Raw genomic sequence first — 11202 nt, 5'->3', positions numbered from 1 at the left:
CTTATGCTGATTTACCCTGAAGCGCTGTTCTTTTCCAGGGCATAAATTATTGAAGCGGTTGCGGTCAGTGAAGGGAAGGATAGTGAAACCCACCTGAGTCTTCCAAAGCGAATGGCCAGACGCCTTGTCTGGGTTCCAGAAGTTTAAAGCAAGCCTGACCAAGCCATCCCAGGCAGGAAGTCATTTAGCAGCTAAAACGGCTGCCCACTTCCTAAGTGAGGCAGGGGGAATGGGGAATCCGGTGAGAGATACCTCACATCTTTACACCACTGCAAGTTTCCCGGGCTTTTTCCCTGACCAAGACTGTAGGGAAGCCACTAGAATAGAAAGTGATTCACAAAGACCGGCTGAAGCCATTTTTAGATGTTCACTCTCAGGGAGGAGAGCCTATTAGTATCTGTGTAAAGAGGGCCAAAGCTGGCATTGCACGTTGTGCTCAGCATTTGGTTTGGCAGGGGACGCATTTGAGCGAGGGGATGGACCCCCTTTGTGTTGGGGAGTGTCGGTGGAGGAGACAGGGATCTCTGAAAAAGGCAGGCTGAGCTCAAGAAGCTTGACTCACATTTCCTCAGAGGATGCTTGAAAAACAGGCTGAAAACAAAAAATATATCAGTCATTTCCTTTGTCAAAGTTCTTGCAGTTCCCAGTTTGAAGTAAGGGAAAGCAAAGCAAATATCTGCCTAGAAAAGTGAACTTGAAAAGCTAGAGGGCTGGGGTAAATTAAAAAAAAAAAAAAGTCAGAAAACACTGCTTTGAAAATTTCAAAGACAAATGCAAAGGAATACACAAATGCTTTCTGCTTTCTGCTCACCCGCCCCAGCATAAGCCTCAAAGTTAAAGGATTGGCTCAAGACCTCAGTCTGCCATCAAATAGTGGTTTCAACGGTGGGCATATTACTTAATCTTTTTTTGAGCCCCAGCTTTCCCATCTGTGAAATGGGTGTTATATATAAGAGAAGTTATGTTCTGGGGGTTGTGAGGATAGTAATCCATGTGAAACAGTTAGCATAGTGAGCCACACGCCATCTCCCAATTAATGGTAATTAGTATTCTTATGAGTCTCCTAAGTAAAAATCCCTTTTAAAGTTCATGAGCTTTGCAAAATTTTAAAATGGAAGATTCATTTGACAATAAGAGGATTTTATGAAAGGAGCCCCGCGGAGTTGGAATGTTCCTTCTTGGGCACCGTTAGTTATCAGCAGATTGATTAATCACCAGGATGGTCCGGCAGGTGCTACAAATAGGGAAAATAGAAACAATGGCTAAGTCACGTGGTGTCACCATCTACAAATACAGAGGTTTGTCAAAAAGGGCTTTGTGAGTGTGTGTGTGTGCATGCAAAGCCCTGTCGGTGCAACCTTCCCAGGTTCTCACATAAGACGATAAAATAATTGGACCCCATTTTTAGGAAGCAGATATTTTATTGATTTTGCACTGCCTCAAAGGATGCACAATGGATGATAGAGAAAGGAAGGGTGTTATTGAATGAATGACAGGGATTTTTTTTTTTTTTTAACAACACGGATTGTTATCTTTGCCTAGAACAGTTTTTAAAATTTTTTTTTTATTTTTAAAGATTTTATGTATTTATTTGACAGACAGATCACAAGTAGGCAGAGAGGCAGGCAGAGAGAGAGAGAGGGCGAAACAGGCTCCCCTCCGAGCACAGAGCCTGATGTGGGGCTCGATTCCAAGACCCTGGGAGGATGACCTGAACCCAAGGCAGAGGCTTAACCCACTGAGCCACCCAGGCGCCCCACCTAGAACAGTTTTTACCGGCTTTTTGCTTGGACAGCTTTCTGTCACTGAGCACTCAGCTCCTCTGTCACTACCTGGGGACCTTCCCTGATCAGCCAATCTAAATTAAACCCATCCCCCATTCTCTTAATCCTCTAGCCTTCTTTTCTTTCTTTTAAGCCCTTTCTCTGTTCTGAAATTGCTTTGTTCATTTGTTGGCGGATTCGCTCACTGTGCAATTCTTCCTGTAACAAGACACACAGGTCATGTGAAAGCAGAGACCACATCTGCCTTGTTTGTCATGGTATCCCAGAGCCTGGTGTGTAGCAGACATTCAATAAATATGTGATGAAGAAATAATTGAATAATTGGGGCTTATTTGGCTTTATTTTAATTTATTTAGAGAGAGTGAATGAGTGAGATGGGGGAGGGGCAGAGGGAGAGGGAGATGGAGAATCCTGAATCAACTCTGCACTGAGCGCAGAGATCCAGAGATCGTGACCTTGAGATCATGATCTGAGCCGAAAGCAAGAGTTGTTGCTTAACAGACTGAGCCACCCAGGTACCCTTCATTTGGGGTTTTTTTTTTTTTTCTTTCTTTCTTTTTTTTTTTTTTTAAAGATTTTATTTATTTATTTGACAGACAGAGATCACATGTAGGCAGAGAGGCAGGCAGAGATTGAGGAGGAAGCAGGCTCCCGGATGAGCAGAGAGCTGGAAGCGGGGCTTGATCCTAGGACCCTGGGATCATGACCTGAGCCAGAGGCAGAGGCTTTAACCCACTGAGCCACCCAGGCACCCCTTGGTTTTTTTTGTTAAAAAACATAATTTGTGTTTTCTTGTGCTGATTTGATTAGTAAATCTCAATTCATCAGATGATTTTGGCTTCTTGCCATTGCACAAAAGAAATGGGAAAATCGTAGATGGTGCTTAACTGTGCCATCTTACCTTAGAATCATACTTTTATTAGTTTGCTCGGGCTGCTCTAGCAAAGTATCACAAATTAAGGGGACTAAACAACAGAAATTATCAACAGTCAGTCAGCTTCCGATCAAGACGTTGGTAAGTTTGGTTCCTTCTGAGGGCTGAGAGAGTGAGTCTGTCCTATGCCTCTCTCTTCTGCTGGTGGTATGTCTGCCATCTTTGGTACTCCAAGTAAGGTCACATTCCAAGGACTAAGGGTTATGACATCAGGGTATGAATTTGGAGGACACAAACCCCTAATAATATTGAACACCCAGGATGGGAGAATATGTTATTAGATAGAGCCACAAAATCGTTAAATTTGTTTTTTCCCCATCAGGATAGGTAAACTTCAGTCCAGGGAAACTTGGACTTAGAAAAACAGCAGTGCTTAACTGAACAGACCCATGGCAGGACCATGCTTGACTCTAAGTCCCTAATCAATAAATATTTGGCAAGTGAATGAATGTGGACTGCTTCTAAATGACTTAATCTTTCAGATCTTCCAAGTCTTTGTTCCAAAGGTCAGGTGGCAACTAGCCTGACCACTACCTTTAAAATCACGCCCACCCCAACCCTAAACTCCCTTTCCACACTTCACTTCTCTCTGTCATACACCTTCTATTCAACCGTATTTTACTTATCACTTTATTGCCTGTTTTCCTTTACTAGACCGTCAGCTCCATAGGAGCAGGAGTTTTTCTAGGGTTTGTTGTTGTTGTTGTTGTTACTTTTGTAGATATCAGCACCTTTTTACAGTGCTCGACACAGAGTAGGCTCTATTTCATTGAGTAAATGAATGAATGGTCTCTGGAGAGAGGTCTGGCTTCTCCTGGCATGTTCTCCTTGCATCTGTTCTCATTCTCCCTAGAATCTCAGTCCAAAGAAATATCTCAAAGGTCAAGCCCCTGTCTCTGATGCTTGAATTCCCTCCGAGACTGGGGATTACTTGGTAACAGGACTGTCTTTTGCTTGGAGCCCCAATTTTGATGATAAAAGAGTCAAGAATTCAAAGTGTTAAGTGATACACAAAATAATATGGTGTGGGGTATGTGTGTGCATAGAACAAAGGTGTCGAGAAGGGAGACAGGAAGGCTTCCATATGTTAGCTCAGGCAATAGGCTCAGAAAAGGGCAACTAGACTCTGGAGCGCAGCTGGGGCAGGATGACGCATTATTTTATATCAATGCAGAGTTAAAAGATCAAAAAATTGTAAGGCAAACCATGGACAGTGAACAGTGTAGTGGTATAGAGAGCAATGCTTCTCAAACTTTATGCGTATACTAACCACTCGGGGATCTTGTTAAAATGAAGTGTCTGATTCCAGGGTGAGATCTCAAAGTCTGCATTTCTAACAAAGTCTCCGGTGGTGCCCCTTGTAGATTACACTGAATATTAAAGAAAGTGGATTCTGCAACCGGCCTTGCTGGGTTCAAATTACACACAGTTACCTCGGTTTACTGATCAGTAAATTAGTCTCTTTGTGCCTCAGTTTTCTTATCTATAAAATGGAGATCAAACGAGGTATTCTCTGTAAAAAAATACTATTTAAATGTCACGAATTACTTCACTCAGAGAAGGGGCACGGGAAGAGGGTTTAGCACGGAGTGCGAGTCAAAGAAGTCGTAGCTGTATTTTCATACTTTTTAAAATGAGAAAGTATTTCAGCATTGACCTGTGTGCGGATTTCCCTCCTCTCCCATACAAGCAAGTTATATAAGAAGCCGGATTAGTTATGCCTGTGTTACGCTCAGGGCGGCCAACGAAGCCTGTTTGCAAACTGTTTGGGGTCTTCGGATGGAGACACGCGGCGTGCGGATCGTTTTTCATCCGGAGCCGAACCAAAAATTCCACTCTCTTATGCAAGGCTCCGGCGGCTCTCAGGTATTCGGAAAGAATACCTTTCCCTGGCACCTGCCTGCGGAGCGCTGGCCACAGCGAGGCGCTCGGGAGAGGCGCTGGGAGCCGAGCGGGGGCGGGGGGTGGGGGAGGGTGACCGAGCCCCAGGTGCCGGGAGGGAAGAGGGCCGGCCCACGTGGACCACCGGGCCGGGCGGGGGCAGGGGCCGGGCGGCCCGGCCAATCAGCGCGGCCCGCGGTGGGCCCGGCCCCTCCCGGCCCGCGCGCCCGCCCGCGGGCTCGGCCCCGCACTGCTCGTGGCGCGCGGCCCGGACGGGGCGCACCGACCCCGCGTGCGGCTGCAGCCGGACTCCGGGAGTGGAGTGGCACCTGCGCTTCTGCAGCCGCTGCTTTTCTGCGGCAGTTGCCGACGTGTCTTCGGAGAGACCTGAGAACTTTCACAGTGAGCCTGCGGGGGTGATGGGCCACTCTCGGGGCGCCCGCGGGGAGGTGGCCCGGTGAGCCTCCTCCGCGGCTCCTGTGCAGAGATCCGAGCCTCGTCCTGGACGCGCCAGCCCGACTTGGCCGCGGCTCTAGTCAGGTCAGAAGGGTTGGAAGGGCGGAAGAGGGGTTGGGAAGACGGGGTTGGGGTGGCGCCGACCCAGTACTCAGTCTCTGTCTCGTGGCAGGTGGCTGCCTCTCGGGCTGATACTGACTTGGCTCCGGGCAGCCCCCTCATCCCGACGCTCTTGAACGGGGGTGACCTCCTGTGCGGTAGTTGGCGTGCACCCCGAAGTTGGAAGCGGCGTTCCTAAGTGGGGATGCGTGGCTGACGCCGGGCAGCGGGCGCTGCCAACTTCGGGGTTCGTATGTACCTCTCACGGATCCCCCGGGGAGCTCCTTGGCTGCCAGAGGGGCCTCTCAGTGGATCCGTATCAGTATGGGGGCGGGGAGCGTGAACTCGGGGTGAGCGGTTGTTTTGGAGAAGCCGGCCTTGGGGCTTCATCCCTTGGGTCTGACCCTGGCCCTTAGGGGAACCACTTTAGCCTACACCCGAAGCCCTGGTTGCGGGGCTCTTGCTGGAAGGACGCTGCGTGCACCCGGGGCGCGTCTTTTCAGTTGAAGCGCTAAGCTTCCCGCCCACGTAGAAAACTAGAGCCAGTCTGGAAGTTCCGTCTCTTCCCCCTTGAGGCACCTCGGATTTGTCCACCAGGCGGGAGGGTCTATGTTGCTTCCCTTCTTCTTCAGACCCTCTCTTGCCTCATTTGCCTTGACAATCCGCTCCTGGAAAAGAGAGCATCTTTAATCCTGAACTCATGGCTTGGGAAAGATGGGAGGTGGAAAGTCTGGTGTCCTGCACTTAGGGGGGCAGCTAAAGCCAGAGCGGTGCCACTGGTGCGTTTTTCTCCTGAATCAGTATCATTTGACGTCTGGGGGTTCCACGGACGCCACTGAGAGCTTTAGCCAAGCTATAATTCAGCCCCCGGGAAGATGTACATTCACAGGTTCATGGACTCACTGAGAACTACGCATGGGCTCACATCCCTCCAAATCCCTAGCCGGGATTTAAGTACCCCCTTTGGTGAAGCATCTGCATCCTTGTACTCTTTTCCCCTTCAACTTTTCTATGGCCGTCCCTCCAAGGCCGGCAAGGTTGATGTGATGTGTGCGGGGATGGGTGTGTTCAAAGCCGTGGTGGGCTTCTTTCTCTAATATCCTTGCTAGAAGGATTACGGGCACCGACCTGAAAATCCCACCTGCACACCCAGACAACCACACCTGCCCAATCACAATGTAATCAGTGTTTTTCCACTTGGTCATTCTTGAGCAGATGTAGGACTTAAAAAATTCCTCAACACTTCGCTGCGGGTTTACAGTGACAAGCGTTCCTGCTAAGTTTGTAGTTATAAATCAGTGCACAAGCCTAACACTTCCTTTGCTCTGGAAATACAGATCTTAATAAGGCAGCAGGAGAACAGTTTTCAGAATCATCCTGACTAATGAATGATGATTTAGGTCCTCCCAAACTGACCGCGTGAGTTGGCTTTGCTCATTTGTGCAAGCAGCTATCTTTGTATGTGTGGACATTTCTTGATCAATAATCTCATAAAGCTGTGTTTCAAGGCTTCCTCCCTCAGTTCTGCTCATTGTTCTGCTTTGCGTGACTTTTCTGTCTTCCCTCTGTGCCATTTTAACTACCCTTTAACACTTTAAAATTTATTACAGGGTTTTAAGTCACGATCTGACTTGGCCAATTTTCCCTCTTAAAGATAAGAAAGTTGTTATTCCCAGAAAAGCAATCACTGCTAGTTTGCTTATTTTTCAATGTCTTTAATTTTTTTTTAAACTTGTCTCCCAAACACACATACAAACCCTACAAATATCTCTACTTAATTACTTCATTGGAGGCAACATTTCCATATCTCTAGTACTAGAATGTTCTAGGTCACTTGAATTTCAATATTCATTTTTTGCTTTTTTTAGAGAGGTGTATTGTTTGATGACCTAATTCCATTTAGTCTAAAAAAAAAAGTCTTTGTCCCCCTGACTCCTTTTCAGTGGCACATAGCCTTTCTCTAATAGCTGCTTTTATCTGCACAGCTCATTTATTGTTACACTTAATATAATACTTTGTTATGTAAATGACATGTTGATGCATATGATATTGAAACTGCATTCACTGGGGATTAACCCACGGGGATGACATCATCATGAGCCAATCCTCTATCTGATTTGAACATGCATTGACAAGAGTCACATTATCATGTTGAGCAAGGGTTCTATATTGCCTTTGATGAATAAGAGAAAGAGGGAAGTCATTTTGGCTCTTTCTAACTCTCAATTAGCTGCCCAGTTGGAGAGTGTTAGGGATTTCTATACTAAGAAGCTTAGCTTAATAAAATTCTTAGATTGCAGTTTATAGATCTCCTTAGAATTTGCAGAAGTATGTTTCCCCCTTATGCCTCCTTGTTCTTTGGGAGTTTTTTACGCTACATTTTGGCTCTATTTCTTTACAAATATGGAGAGATGTCAGAGTAAATGGTCTAGTCTTTTGAGGTTTTGTTTTTGGTCTCAAGATAGATGGAACATCTAGTTGATGGATTCATTTGTTTACACGGGGGCGTTTCATCAGGTGCAGGATAAATAAATCTGCTAAGGTTAGCAAAATGACTTCCAAGTCCCAGAGCCAGTTGTAGATCCTACAGTGGACTGACTTCCTCCTAATTCGTTAGAGAGATCCAGGATTGAGCGTGAGGGACCGGCGAGAGGAAAAAGACGTCCACAGAGGGATTGGCGGAGGGATCTTGACCAATTAATCACGTCATAGCTATTTGTTTTGAAAACATTATTAGAAAAAGATCCCATCCTTCCTAACAGTCCTTACTTACAGAAATAAGCTTGAGTTACACTTCGTAATAATAGCCCACACAGTTCGTGATCTCTGGCAACTCCCCCACAAGAAAAGAATGAACTTTGGCTCCCTATCACAAAGTTAACTCTTTGTGTTTTATAGTTGTTAGTCAAGCTAAATCATTTTCTTCCATAAAGTCAGTGAAAAGGACCCCTGTGTGTGTGTGTGTGTGTGTGTGTGTGTGTATGTGTTTAAACATAAGTTTAATTGCATAATCAGGTTTAAAGACTCAAAGACTCACAGAATTTTAAATCTGGAGAGCACCTCAGGAGTTCAGTATTCTAAAAGATCAGGGGTAGAAGGTGTTATGACTTCAGCCCATTACCTTGTAAAAAGAACTGGGATCCTAACTTTTAGCCCCGTGCCCTTTCCCGACGTTTCTGATAAGGGCCTGCAGAGTGGTGTTCGGATGCTGGAAGGACCCCTCATTTCAGCTGTGTCTGCAGAGCAGGACCGTGTCCCCCTCTCTTCCTATCAGGGATCAGTTAGAATATTAGGCAGTTGAACCCAGCTCAGGGATTTGACAACCGTATGCATCAGCTAGCCTTGGGCTGCTTCCTAGTAGCTGTCCTAGTATTTGCAATTACAAAAGACACACTTCTAGGGGCGGTGGCAGTGGAAGAGGGTGGATTGGGTGACTCAGTTTGGCCCTATTTGAGCATGCGGAAAGACACAAACGTTAAAATGAAGATGAGGCATGATAGAAGGTTTGAGAGCTCAGAATATTAATTTATTGTGTGATCTGTCTCCTCTGTCATACCTTGTAATTTTCAGTTGCTGTAAAACCAAACTGGTAATTTGGAATAAAACTGTTTTCTGGCTTGGTTGTGAGTCCTGCTAATGGTGCCCTGCCTTTGTTGAGCTCTTAGTGTGTGTCAGGTATAGAATGTTGACGTTGATGAAACATCCTGGTTAATAAATGGCTTTCTCTCTATGAATGAACTATGGTTGTCCAAAGAGTCATGAATCAAAAACCGTGTTGAATCTTTCTTTGTCACTGTTTTTAATTCAAAAGATGTCAGGATCTTACAGCAGCAAGTCATTAACATGGGCATAGATGATTTTAATTCAAAAGTCTGGGAGTGTCAGATATTAGGGAGTTTTTGTTAATGAAATGTTAATGAAATGACAAATAAAAACAAGATACTATATTTAGAAAGATAGGTAGTAAAGATGTTGCTAATTTGTCTCCTTTCGTAAGACTGTTTATAGTATTGTTAGTGGAGAAGAGAATATCTCTTTTAGAAAAATGCCCTTGCATTTCTTATAAAGAGAAAACACTAGGCTTCTTTTTTTTAAAAATAAAAATACAGCATTACAGAGAAGAAATAACCTATGTGGGTTTTTTGATTTGTTGTATTTTTTCTGTTCTGAGTTTATTTCAAACTAGAAAGACCGTTGAACATTTCTGCAGCATTTCACTTGTCTTAACTAAAGGTGGAACTGTCCAAAACCTGAGTTATTATTAGTTTTTAAATGACTATTGCATCTGCTTAAACTCTCTGTTTCATATCTATGCCACATGTCCCAAAGTCTTCTCTGAAAATTCACAGTTTCGTTTCTTTATTTTATTCAATTTTATTTCATCTTTTGCCTCGTGAATCCTGAAAATACTGATGAGATTTTGGTCTTCCAGAGTGGAACACTGGGCCTCCAACTTGGACTTTAGGCACAGTGTTTAAAATAATCATAGAAGGTTTCCAACAAGGAAGAAACTTACAGACCTTCTAGGACAATGATTTTCAACTGGGGGCAGTTTGGCTCTGTAGGGGACCTTTGCCAACGTCTGGAGACATTTTTGGTTGTCACAGCGTGGGGTGGAATTAGGTTTAGGGTGTAGAGAACAGGGGTGCTGCTAGACTTACACTAAGGCGTAAGGCAGCTCCTACAGCAAAGAATTCTGGGGCGCAAAATGTCATTGGTGCTGAGGTGGAGAAACTTGGATCCAGGCTGACTTTTGGGGCCCAGTCCAGTGAAATGGCTTACCCAATGTCCCCAGTTCCTTGTTTCTGGCAGGAACTGAGGTCTCTAATGCGTACACTAGGATTCTTTGCATCACACTAGGCTTCTTTGCATCACACTAGGCTTGTTTTGAAGATGTCTTTCCTATTTGATTTCTTTAATTTATAAAGAAAATGGGTATGTGGGGTAGAAAAGTCAAGCCCTGTAAAAGAGTATAAAAAGGAAAGTGAAAAAATGTACCCAGTTCTGCCATCGCAAGAATACTTTTTCATATTTCAGTACATATATTTCCAATTCCCTCCTTTTGCCTTTCATCCACAGAGAGATGTTGAGACCAAATCATTTTAGAGAAATGGGGCCATAGATCATATAATCTGTACTGCTTAGTTTACTGGGCAAAGGGCCATGGGAAGGCCTTTGGTGAACCCATGGCTGGGGGAGGAGTCTGGCATCTCTGAGGTCAGCCCCCGACCATGCGATTAGGTGAAACCCCCTATTATGAAGACTTTCTATGGGGTGTGGCCATTAACCTGGACTCCAGTGAGACTCAGATACTCTCTGGAGCCATTCTGGGAAGGATGACAGTTGGGTGAAGAGAGTTCTAGGCCATTGTTTTTCGTGGCTGTATGTTTTTCTAATTTAAAAATGCATCTTCCTGCTGGTCATAAAAACACCTAAAGTTAAAAAGCAGCCTTGAGTTTTCTTTGTAATGCATTGCTTTTTGCCAAAGACAGCAAGTTTCATAATGTCAGTGCTGGAATACATCCTTCAGTTTGATGTTTTATTATTGGTGTCCGGTTTGAGATTTTAAGCAATTTGAAAGCCAGACATATTTTATACAGCGAGGCATTTAATTAAGGCCATCCCAACATGTATTATTGGGGTGAATTCTCTACACATATCAGTGGGGCTAACAATTCACTGGGGCCTGCAATCTCCGTTGCTATTTAAATCATTTGGCAGCTCTTCCAGAAGCAGCCAGATTGTAATGTAAACATCTGTTACCTTTTCTCTCCTTTCAGAAGTGATTATGCAACCCGGCTTCACATCCGAGACCCAGCTTTCTTCATCTATATTTTTGGATTAATTCGTTCTCAACCACACACACACACACACACACGCACACACACACGCACACACACATCCGCGGACATGAATCAAAAGAGCCGTAAAATTGGTTACCATGGGTCCAGTCCTCCCAGGAAAAAACTCGCATCTTCTCCATACCCTGTCCTGCTCTTTGCAGACCGTTGGATCCCCTTAGGAGTGTGGAGCTCCATTAAGCAAGCT

At 44.9% G+C, this 11202-nt stretch overlaps 1 protein-coding gene across 1 annotated transcript in view; it reads left to right on the top strand.

Annotated features, from left to right (window-relative positions):
- Positions 1–4785: 4785 nt before the first annotated feature.
- TAFA4 (TAFA chemokine like family member 4) overlaps positions 4786–11202 on the top strand; it is a 191883-nt gene continuing 185466 nt past the window's right edge. The window contains exon 1 of the mRNA XM_059161466.1: positions 4786–5139. The gene's annotated coding sequence lies outside the window, so the exon portion shown is untranslated. The remainder of the gene's footprint in view (positions 5140–11202) is intronic.

Source organism: Mustela lutreola, chromosome 2 (assembly GCF_030435805.1).
Source record: "Mustela lutreola isolate mMusLut2 chromosome 2, mMusLut2.pri, whole genome shotgun sequence".
In the NCBI taxonomy this organism is placed as follows: Eukaryota; Metazoa; Chordata; class Mammalia; order Carnivora; family Mustelidae; genus Mustela; species Mustela lutreola.
The sequence above is the reverse complement of the archived record's forward strand: the minus strand, read 5'-3'. Positions and strand labels throughout refer to the sequence as shown.